Source organism: Sorex fumeus, unplaced genomic scaffold (assembly GCF_029834395.1).
Source record: "Sorex fumeus unplaced genomic scaffold, SorFum_2.1 ptg000039l, whole genome shotgun sequence".
Lineage (NCBI taxonomy): Eukaryota > Metazoa > Chordata > Mammalia > Eulipotyphla > Soricidae > Sorex > Sorex fumeus.
In genome coordinates, this window is record NW_026606096.1 from 16,952,954 (window position 1) to 16,965,195 (window position 12,242).

A 12,242-nucleotide genomic window follows, 5' to 3' on the forward strand; every position below is an offset into this window, starting at 1 on the left:
GATGTAAACATGCTTAATAAAAATATTAAAACTTTCCAAAAACTAAATGAATGTTGAGACCTGATTATATATGAGTGGACAAGAAATTTATGCCCATGAGCCCCCAGCTTTAGTCTGTAAAAATAGTTGAAATGAATCCAAATATGCTGTTAGTTCTCTGGTTGAAATTCCTATCACCAACTGAGAAAGCCTCACATTAGTGACATTAGTGTTAAGGGGCTGGAATCCGATTACAATATGTCTTTGGTATATTTCTGTTGACTCTACTAACTGAAGCAAATTTAAAGAATCATGGGTATCTTCCAGCCTTTTCTGAAACATGAGTAGAATTTATCTACTATCCAAATCTTTAGAATAGAAACATTCCGCTGATTTCAAATAGCATGAACCCAGACTAGATCTTCTAGAAAAACACATCCAAACCATTAATTTTAAACATCTTCAGAGAGGACTGAAGAAAGCTGTGAGTTCAGGTTAGTAACCCGAAAGAGTGGACATAACTATAGAATCTGTTCAGATGACACTTATTCACCAGGATTCCAGTTTTGGCTACACGGTAGCAACCAAATGAATTCTTTGCCCATTTTATGTTAGCTCTCCATCAATGCAGGTGACTCATATATAATTATGTGTGGTAGGTCTTAAATAAATTGAGTTGTTTGGGACTTTTATTATAGTAGGGTAACTCATATTTAGATAAGTAAATTTGAGTAGCTTTAAATATGTATATAGAAATGTCACATAGGTAATTTGAGATAAAGAGACGGTAGTTAAGTTTCAAAGTCGGATCCGGGAACGAGTTGCATATTGAAAAACCTTCATTCTGTTTTTTATCCTTAATTCCACTGAACTGGAAGATTTCATCCAATAAGTACAGAGAGAGAATATATAATAAATCTAAGATTGCTCTATTAACTAACTTGTTGTGAAGGTTAATAAGGTGGAAATGACTTTGGAAGCATAAGCAATAAATAAAAATTGACTTTTATTGGTTTATGATGTTAAGACTCATTGAGTATTAGTAGACACAAGTCACACTCTGAGTTACTTCACTCATTACTATCTACTTCTTCTGTAGAAAAGAAAGTGATGGACCAAAATAATAGTTTGATGAGCCGAGTAGACACTTTGCATGCAGGTGGCCTAGTGCGATTCCTGAACCGTATGGTTACCTGAGCCCGAAAGAAAGCACCTCTGGGCACAGAAGAGTCTCTGACACAAAGAATAGTGGGGGAAAAAAAGAAAAAGAAACTGTAAACGACATACCTGAGATCTGACATTTAATGATACTTGGCTTATCCAAACATTTTCTCCACACATTAAATTAATAATTTATTTTTAATATTCACCTCTATTATTTACATGGCAGGGGAGATATCATGATTATGAGTGTGATTTTCCCAGAGTGATACTTGTCCATTGCACTCTGGATGTGCTGAACCCCGGAGACTTGGCCCGATGTGTGAAACTCAATTGTGCAACTTGTGATACTGAAGAACTGCATTGATATAGTCTCCTGAGAAAATTTAAAGGAAAAAAATGTTTTGATAAAGTAACTCATTTGATTCTTATAATAATTATAGTTGTAAGTACTATGGTTTTTTTAGTTTTTTACAATTGCAGGAAAAGGCACAGAGACATTCAGTAAGGTCCTCAAGATTGCACAGATGATGACCAAGTGATGGAGCTAACTTGAGCTGTAGCTTTTCTGCCTGGAAATTCAGAGCCTGTATGTACTCAGACAATGAAAAGTTTGAGGATTTGTTCTTTAAATTTCTCAAAGCATTTGTTAGATAGAACAAATGGAATGTCTGGGGCTAGAGAGATAGTACAAAGGGTGCTTGCCTCAGGTTTTCTCCCTGGTATCTCATATGGTTTTCCAAGCCCTACCAGGAGTGAGGCCTGAGTACAGTCAGGAGTAAGACCTGTGTGCCACCAGGTACATCCTAAAAACAAAAACAAAAAATATAGTGGTGATTATTAAACTCAAATTGCTGATTTTGTCACCCTACTATTTTTTATCATACACGAATAATTTCCTTTTGTGAGCCAATGTTTTAACCCTTTTTAATTTTGTTTGCAGTTATTTATTTTTGAATTATAGTTGAGGTAACATATAATAGTATTAACACTTTTTGTTGTGATGTATAAAGTTATTGTATCATAACCAAAGTTATTGCTTCACAACTCTCCTCTAATGTCTTTTTTTATAATTTAATATTTTAGGTTATATGTTTATACTGGTGTTGACATTTATGGTTTTAGTATACAGAGCTTCCACTTTTTATCTCTACTTTTTGATGCCCAAGACCATCTATCAATGCCCTAGTGTTATCCAAGTGATCAATTCCAGTATCCACTCCCCAAATAACCTGACATTCTCAGTCCAGTACTGAAGGTCTGTTATCAACTAATAATTGTCCTTAGCCTTGTTCTATTTCTATATGTATACCACAGATGAGTGAGAACAGTCAGTATGTGTTTTTCTACCTCTGGCTTATTTTACTCAGAATATTATCCTCCAGAATCATAAAAGTCCCTTTCATAAAATAATAAAATGGCATGGTACTGGAATAATACCAATAGACTGTAAGACCCATGAAGTACAATTGAAATCCCAAAGAGAAACCCTCAGATCTTTGTGCAGTTGAATCAATGACAAAGTAGTAGAATGTATGTAGTGGAATAAGAAAAACCTATTCAACAAATGGTACTGGGAACCCATGCAAAAAATAAATAATAAATGTATACATGCCTCAAAAGTTAATTCAAAATGGAATGAAAGCCATAAAATTTATTTAAGTTAATATAAACAGAACTCTACATATCTGGTTATCAAAAAATGTTTTGTTACTTGATTCCACTGATAACAATGATAAAAATAGGTTTTAAAAATGGGATTATACCAAATTAAAAAATTTTGCCTGGAAAAATGAAATTCAGAATTTATTAAAAGGGTAACTTACCAAATGGGAAATGATATTTGCATACAACAGATCAAATAAAGAACTAAGATCCAAAGTATTTAAAACATTCACAAAGCTCATTAATAAATAAACCAATAACTACATCAATTAATGGGGAGAATTGATAAATACACACTTCCAGAAGGAGGACATGTAGATAACCAATAAGTATAAAAAGAGTGTTTATTATGGCTTATTGTCAGGGATATTTAAATCAAAATGAAATGATACCTTACAATGAGGTATCATCCTATACCAGTGAGATCATCATACATCAAAAATACAGGAAACAGGATTCCCAAGGATATGGTTAAAAATGGAATTCTCATTCACTACTTCTGGAAATATTCACCAGTTTAGGTTCATTCTCTATAGAAATCATTATGGAGATTTCTCTACAGTTATGCAACTCCCATATGACCTGGTGATTGCACTTCTGGTCATTGATTTCCCAAATATAAAAGCATTAATTTGAAACATATGCCCTCATATTTTCATTTCAGTGCTTACTAAAACAGCCCAAGTGACTGATGACAGAAGAGTTCATAAAGAAGTTGTGTTGTAAATACACATTAGAATACTACATATGAGTCTTCTTGTATGCTTGATAAAAGTTCTGTACTTTCTTTCATCTTAGATACAAATTTTAGAGATTTTTTTTCTATGAAGTAGTGGTATCCTTAACCTATTTTTATGGTAAAAATTTTTTTTTGGATATTACCACTTGCCAGTAAAATTACAACTTTTTACTCATATCATAGTTTTATGAGCTGGAGTGATAGCACAGCGGGTAGGGCGTTTGCCTTGCACGTGGCTGACCTGGGTTTGATTCCTCTGTCACTCTCGTAGAGCCTGGCAAGCTACTGAGAGTATCCCGCCCACACGACAGAGCCTGGCAAGCTCCCCATGGCATATTCGATATGCCAAAAACAGTAATAACAAGTTTCACAATGGAGACGTTACTGGTGCCTGCTTGAGCAAATCGATGAACAATGGGAGGACAGTGCTACAGTGCATAGTTTTATTATTAAATCCATTATAATTTTACATATACAGATATTCAACCTTCTCTTTTACTTTGTAAGGAAATGTTGGGTCTTATCTTGATCTTCTCTCTACTGTTTTTCCTCTCACACTCCACTTTCCCACTTCCCTCCAACCACATGTAAATACACTCACGAACATGTCTACCTACCTTTGCCTACAATTAGTTATGTTCACATGCATGTATGTACTTCCCTCCAACCACATGTAAATACACTCACGAACATGTCTACCTACCTTTGCCTACAAATTAGTTATGTTCACATGCATGTATGTACACAGACATATGCACATATTCTTTTTAAGAGGTTCTGTCAGGTTTGGCTTTGTTTTGTTTTGCAAATCACTATACTTCTTTGCATTTTACTTTTTATACTCAATCTTCTATTTGTTAAACTGGGAGGATGCGGGTTCACATTTGTCTGTGTGCAGGGTCTCTTCTGCCACTTTTCCTCAAAGGGTCACTTCTGGCAGTGCTCAGGAAACCGTATGTAGTGTCTGAGATAAATAACCAGTGGTCAGTCGTGTGCAGGTCAGCTGTGTTCCCCCTAGACTATCTCTCCCACCTTCAACTTGATCTAAATTATTTTAGATCAATTCTCTTTCATAGTTTCGTCATTCCCAAGGTATACCTCTAAACTATTTCATCATTCTTCTATTGATAAGCACTATTTATTAGAGATCTAGTTGGAAGTCATAACCCTCAGTTGTGTTTTTAACACAGAGTATGTCACATTAAAGATTTATTAGGTGTGCTCTAAAAGATCATTAATCAGTTATAGAAATGGCAGGAAAAAAACAAGATATTACACATTAAAATTATAGTAAACAGTTATCCTTCCAAGCTCTGGATGAACAAAGTTAAAAAGTTCCATTTAATAAAAGCTTCACAGAGGGTTCTGATGGAACCGAATTCAAGCTTTTGAGAGAAAGCCAGATGTCTGGTGTAGTGTTTTAAAAAGTCAATGAGTCTGTTTCTAAGAGTGTTAGAAAATGACTTGCTTTATTTAGCTCCAGCCAAGAAGGGCACTTCAGCTACCAAGGTGAAGAAAAATTTCTAGGATCACACACAAAAAGCATATAAGAAGCCAGTAGTATTATTGACGAGAGTCCCCAGGGCTTATTGTAGAATCTGAAGTTAGGTACCTCCTAACTACCTAGATAAATAATCTTCCCACCCCCAGCTTTTCCGTCACCATCACAAAATCTTTCTCTGACAACCATCATTCTACCCTTTCATTGACTTACATTTTGTTTTATCCTTAATTTTTTCTTTTAGATTTCATATACAAATGAAATAAATTGACAGTTGTCTTTGAGTGACTTGTTTTACATGTTTACTGATTTGGGATTATTTTTTCTTTGAAGGGGATGTCCTTCCTAACAGTGCTCAGGGTTTCTTGGGACCACACCAGACAGTTCAATTCAACAGACTAGTCAGGTTTATGTTCTCAGAAACCTCTAAGACTGTTCGTAGTAGTTCTCAGGAGGGTCACCAGTGCCATCCCTGGAGGATCTGGGATCAGGGAGATGGCACATGTAGCACAGTGCCCTGCATGCATGTGTCAAGTATGGAGCCCTGTCCTGTGTGCCATCATTCTGGTCCTTATTCAGACTTATTTCACTTAAGTATGCCTCATGGTCCATCCATTACAAATATATAGTTCTTTAATATATGCACTACTGAATAAATCACGTGACTATGCATCAACTAGCTAACTAGGTAAAGAAGTCATGGGAATCAAATAGAACAGGAACAATACCAGTAGCAACCTTCCAGTTTTCCTATGGTGCCCCTTTGGTGGTGATTTGAGGGTTACTAGGGACAAAACAGAAAATAGTTTGCAGAATTTATCTAAGGAGCTGAGAAGGGCAAGCTTTTAAGCTTTAAAGACGTAAACGTAACAGCAGGTTCGTCTTTGTGCCAAGATTCCTTTCAAGTTAAGAGTGACTATAATTTTGTGACCCAACTCCTTATGTTCTAGTGCACTTCTATCTCTGGGTGAGAATCCTGGAAGTGAGAGGACTATAAGATATTTTTCTTAACTCAACATGTTGCCAGATTTTTTTTTGAACGATACTGCAAAAATTCACACTTGTACTAAAAAAAAAAAAATGTTGAGAGGACTCTTTTTCTTATCTCCATGAGCAATAGGCTATAGCTAATTTCCATTTTTCTAGCATAATGGGTTTAAAGCAATGTCTGCTTGTTACTTTAATTTTAATCTTCCTGACCTTCATTTTAAATAATCTTTAGTACTTTTTAAAAAAAATGAAATTTCTAATGTTTGGATGATTTTCTTTTGCTGGTTTTCTTTCTACTCCCAGTTGTTGTGATAGTTATTGTTGTTGGTGGTAGACAAAGCTGCTTTTATTTCTAAGGAATTTAACTTCATCAGTCTCCATCAAAACAAGGAATGTCGGGGCTGGAGAGATAGCACAGCGGGTAGGGCATTTGCCTTGCACGCAGCCGACCCAGGTTCGATTCCCAGCATCCCATATGGTCCCCTGAGCACTGCAGCACTGCCGGGTGTGATTTCTGAGTGAAGAGCCAGGAGTAACCCCTGTGCATCGCTGGGTATGACCCAAAAAGAAAAAAAAAAAAACAAGAAATGTCCATTTTCTGGTGCATTATTTATTCCTTTAAAATTTTCTCTTTTTCATCATAATCAATTATGGCCTAGTTTCTGATTCCCAAATTAGTCATATAGTCCTCCCCCACTCAAGATAGATTGTACTATTTAGACTTATTGCAAACATGTTTTTCTCACTAAAAACTCTGTTCCATCTGTACTCTATGATTGTGAACATAAAAATCTGTCTTTTCTGGATGGGATGGGACAGCAGGGTGCAGATTGAGGCAGATAGGTAGTGATAACGGGTTACTCCTAGCTCTGTGCTTGGAACAGTGCTTCTGGTAGTGCTTGGGGGCCATGCAGTGCCAGGGATCATACTGTAGCTTGCTCTGTGCAAACTAAGTAACTTCACCTTTGATTCCAGCTTGAGATCTGAGTGTTCTTCCACATGACATGGATAACCACTTTTCTAGAATCTCTTTTTATCAATTCTTCTTCCAGTACTGGTTTGGAGAACCAAATTTTGCTACATGTGAAATTCATTTACTTATGTCTGAATTTTTCTATTCTAGACTGCACTAACCTTTGGGTTAATTGCTACACCAGCATTATATTGAGTTAATAATAGTGACTTTTTAATGTGTAATATTTGACATCAGATAATCTTACTCCTTCCCCCATTATTTTCTTGGCAATTCTCAGGCATTCCTTGCTGTCTGTATAGGTAATTATTTTTCCCGAGTTCTTTATACTTAAAAGACAAATAAACTGCATTGGAGACTTAATTGGAACTGCATTCTTTTTATATGTCAATTTGTAGAGAATGTTTGTTTTAATGATATTATGCTGCCATCAAAGAATAGCGCTTTAGTTTGTACAGATCACATGCTCTGTTTCTCAGTAAGATTTTGTAGGTTTTATTTTAATATAATTCTATGATTCTTCTTGCTTTATTTTTCTTGTTTATATCATTGCAGTTCTGCAAATCTTTTTCTAGAAGCGATAAAGCTATTATTTTGAACTAGTCCCTTTAAGATGAACTAAACTGTTACAATAAATAAATACAAAAATATTATGGCTTGAAATAAACTCGGTTTTATTTCTCTCTCATGACAGTTTAGAGTGTATGTTCCAAAGTTGTAAAAGGCTTTTCACCACGTGGTCAAAGACCCAAGACGAATCAACTTATTATGTGTCATTTCTTTGCCTCTGATAGTCACTACCCTAGCACAGAGCAATAGAAAGAACAGAGAAGTTATTTGAAATGAATTGAATAAGCAAAAGCTAAAAATTATTAGCTCTGCTTACATCTCACAGGAGAGAATTTAGTCATAGAAAGCCTATAATTAGAAGGCCCTAGGGGAGTTATAATGTGATTATGAAAATAAGTACCAGGAATGATTTGGCTACTGCAGAAGAATGAATTTTTGGAATTTTGGTAGATATTTTTTAAAGAACATTAATTTTTAAGAAAGTGTTTAAGTAAAATTTATTAATCTTTAAGTAAATCTTAGATTTAACTAATATTGAAGAACAAATTTAGCTGGCTGGGGCGGGAGGAACACTGGGAACACCAGTGGAGGAAAATGTGGTCACTTTGAAGGGATTGGTGTTAGAACATTGTCTGAACTTAAATCATGAATAACTTTGAAATTTGGAAATTCAAGGTGATTCAATTTTTTAATTTTATTTTTATAAAGTTGCTCAGAATGATTTATGGCATTTCATATCCAAACACCAATCCCACCACTGTGTACCTTCCCACTACCATAAGAGCGAAGTGTGTGAAGGTTGCTGTTTTTCATCCTGGAGCATTTAAGCTCTTGTATAAGAGATTACAAGCATGTATGCTAAACTCAAAAAAATGTGTACTATTTTTGGTACCTCCGTGGGCTAAATGGTATGAATGGTCACGCGGCCACAAAAGGAAAATTTGAGGTCAGAATGATCATACAATGAGTAGGACATTTACCTTGACACGGCTGACTTGGTAACCCATATGGTGCCCCACTGCCAGGAGTAATTTCTGAGTGTGAAACCGATAGTAACCCCTAATCATAGCTGGATGTTACCCCAAAAATTTTAAGTAGAATTTTAGTAAGTTTAGTAGGCATGGCATAATTATTCTGTATTTTATTGGTCTACCTCATTAATTAATCTTAGTAGTTTTCTTTTTTGGAGACACTTGAATGGTTTAAATTCTATCATCAATAAAAGGAAATTGATTTAATAGTTCTCTTTGATACTTCTTACAAAATATTTTTCTTATTGTGTTTTCTAAAATCTTTAAAATAAGTTTAGTAACAATCTAAAGAGTGGAGCTGTTGCAATACCTCACAGGGTAGGGCGTTTGTTTGCCTTGCATGCGGCCGACTAGGGTTTGATTCCCAGCGTCCCGTATGGTCGCCTAAATACCGCCAGGGTTAATTCCTGAGTGCAGAGCCAGAAGTAACTCCTATGCATCACTGGGTGTGACCCAAAAAGCAAAAAAAAAAAAAAAAAAAGTACACATGCTAGTAGAATTTTTTTACTAAGAAATTCATATTTTAGTATTTTATATTAGTAACCATTTTCGGTACTGTTTAAGACACTGCTTTTATCATTTCAAGGGTTTTCCTTCTATTAGGTAAACTTGGATTTCATAGTAGGTTTGCCAAATATCATTTAAGCATGTAATTTGATCATGGTTTTAAATACATCAATCTAATAATTTAAGTATGTCTTGATAAGAAAAGATATACAGTAAATTCTATGACTGGTGTATCAAAGATGTATGCTACTATTTATATTAATATTTTAAATAATGTTTATATTTGTCATTTAAAATAAAAAGGGGACAATTTTCTTCTTTTTTATATATTTTTGGATATTTTCTCAACAAATTTAGTTTGATTTATCCAATAAAAACTATTTCATTTATGCAAGTTTAATAAAACATCTGAGGAGATTTTATGTTTATAGTGTATTATGTGCTTTTTAAAAGAAACAATGCGACGTGAAAGCATCATATTATGTGGTATTTAAAAGATACAATACAATGTGAAAGCATTGTGTTCTTATCTCTTTTAGATCATGCAGACTTTATCACATTTTCTGTCATTTCATCATTAATTCTCCATCCAGGTTCTTCCTCTTCCTGAATAAGTTCTGGCAACTTTTCTTTTGCTGAAATAATACTCACTTTCCTCTAGGTTTTGAAATGTAACACCACAAAATTACATTAAGCAATTATGTAATTGTTTTAATCTTTTGTGTATCTTGTTATGTCTGTATTTTCATTTAGTATAATTTTTTCTGTTTCATTTTCTCATTATGTCTCAGTTCATATATTTTGTCTTTTTTTTCAAGAAACCTGTTTTAAGCATTGTTTATTTACTCTTTTAATTTATACTCACCGAAGGGCATGTTATTAAGTATAAAGATATATAAAATGTAAATTTATTTTTAATAAATAAAAGGTAAAAGGTAAAGGTCTTCCCGTTGTTCATCGATTTGCTCGAGTGGGCCCAGTAACGTCTCCATAGGAGACTTTGTTGTTACTGTGTTTGGCATATCGAATACATCACGGGGAGCTTGTCAGGCTCTGTTGTGCGGGCGAGATACTCTTGGTAGCTTGCGGGGCTCTCTGAGAGGGGCAGAGGAATCGAACTCGGGTTGGTCATGTCGGCTGTGTGCAAGGCAAACGCCCTACCGCTGTGCTATCGCTCCTATAAATTTTAAAATGTGAGGCTTTGTATTTTATATATTTGACCACTTTCTTTTATATTGCTTTATATATTCTTTAATAATGTATTTGCAGTTATAAATGTTATATGGTTTTACCTGGTTTTAGTGTTCTGTAGGTCATAGTGTGATATTTGCTAGGCTTTTTGCTATAATTTCTTTATAATTTTTATTTCTTTAGGTCAAAATTTATTCAAAATTTTTTCTTAACAGACACTTCACTGAAAACAGTATACAGAGGGTCAGTAGGTACATAAAACAAATTCTCCTCATCATGATTAGCATGGAAATACTAATTAAAGCAATGAGATATCTATACCTTCCACCTGTGGATTGGCCTTTTTCATGGCCGGAAACCACAAATGCTCTGCCTGGGATGTGGAGAAAAAGGAAACCACATATACTGTTGATAAACATGTAAATTAGTTCCTCTTTTAAAGGTATCAGCATGTAAATGTGTCAAAATATTTAAAAATTATCTACTGGAACTGGAGAAGACATTTAATAATGGGGAAGACATTTGCCTTGTATGCAGCCATCCCAGGTGAGATCCCAGGCATCCCATACAGTTTCCCAACCCCAAACAGGAGTGAACCTGAGCACAGATCCAGGAGTAAACCCTGAGGACCACCAGGTGTGCCCCTCCGAAAAAAATAGCAAAAAAAAACATATTATAGGATCTAGCATTTTAATTTCTTGTTCCTGTTCATCCAAAGAACACAAAGACACTAATTTTGAAAGACCCATGCACTGTCTTTATTGCAACACTACTTACAATAGTCAAGATTTGGAAACAACTCAAAAGTCAAACCATCATTTGATTTTTTGAAAAATGAAAATGTTGTATATATACATAATAGATACTAGTCAGCTACAAAACTATATTGTATTTTTCGAAAACAGATAGAACTGGAGGAGGCCATATTCATAAAAACAAATCACTAAGAGAATAATGGTTACCGGATGATCTCACTTATGTGGTATATAAAGAATCAAAGTAGAGGGATAATCGCACCCTGGGGACTCAGACTACAAAACTGAGGGGCATCAAAAGAAATGAGGAATCCGTTAGACTAGTGAAAAATTGTTAATACATTCTGGTGGATGTGGTATGGTGACATATATTTAGAAGTATGAAATTATGCCCTAAAACAGAGTTTTGAACCAGAGATCAATTCCAATGGTAGTGCACATGACAAGCAAGTTGTCGAATACTGAATTCAACCCTGGCACTCATGACCTCAAAACACTACTTTGTGTGACCATTATAAAAATAATTTAAAATATGATTAAAATTCATAGTCATATACTTCATTTTGGACTAGAGTGATAGCATAACAGGTAGGGTGTTTGCCTTGCAAGCGACTGACCCAGGTTTGATTACTACATCCCTCTCAGAGAGCCTGGCAAGCTACTGAGAGTATCCCGCCCACACAGCAGAGCCTGGCAACCTCCCCGTGGCGTATTCTATATGACAGAAACAGTAACAACAAGTCTCACAATGGAGGCGTTACTGGTGCCTGCTCGAGCAAATTGATGAACAATGGGACGGCAGTGCTACAGTGCTACAGTGCATACTCTATTATAAAAAGCTAGAGAATGCAAATTTTGGCTGTTGTGAAAAGTGCAGCAATGAACTTAGATGAACAGATGCCCAAGAACAGATGACTGGTTAAAGAAACTTTGGTACATCTACAGAATGGAATACTATGCAGCTGTTAGAAAAGATGACGTCTTGACATTTACATACAAGTGGTTCTACAAGAAAAGTATCATGCTAAGTGAAATGAGCCAGAAATAAAGGGACAGACAGAGAAAGACTGTACTCATCACTCATCTGGGGAATATAAAATAAAAGAATGGGAGTCAAACACCCAAGATTAGTTGAGATAAGTACCAGGAGGTCTGCTCCAGGGCTTGGAAGCCAGCAGCA

At 35.2% G+C, this 12,242-nt stretch overlaps 1 protein-coding gene and 1 non-coding gene across 3 annotated transcripts in view; both read left to right on the forward strand.

Moving 5' to 3' along the window:
* The window catches only part of MARCHF1 (membrane associated ring-CH-type finger 1), a 637,376-nt gene that overhangs the window by 419,368 nt on the left and 205,766 nt on the right, over positions 1 to 12,242 (forward strand). The window lies entirely within an intron of this gene.
* On the forward strand, positions 1,355 to 1,518 carry LOC130028467 (U1 spliceosomal RNA). Its single transcript, XR_008793198.1, has one exon. It is a non-coding gene; the product is annotated as a U1 spliceosomal RNA (small nuclear RNA).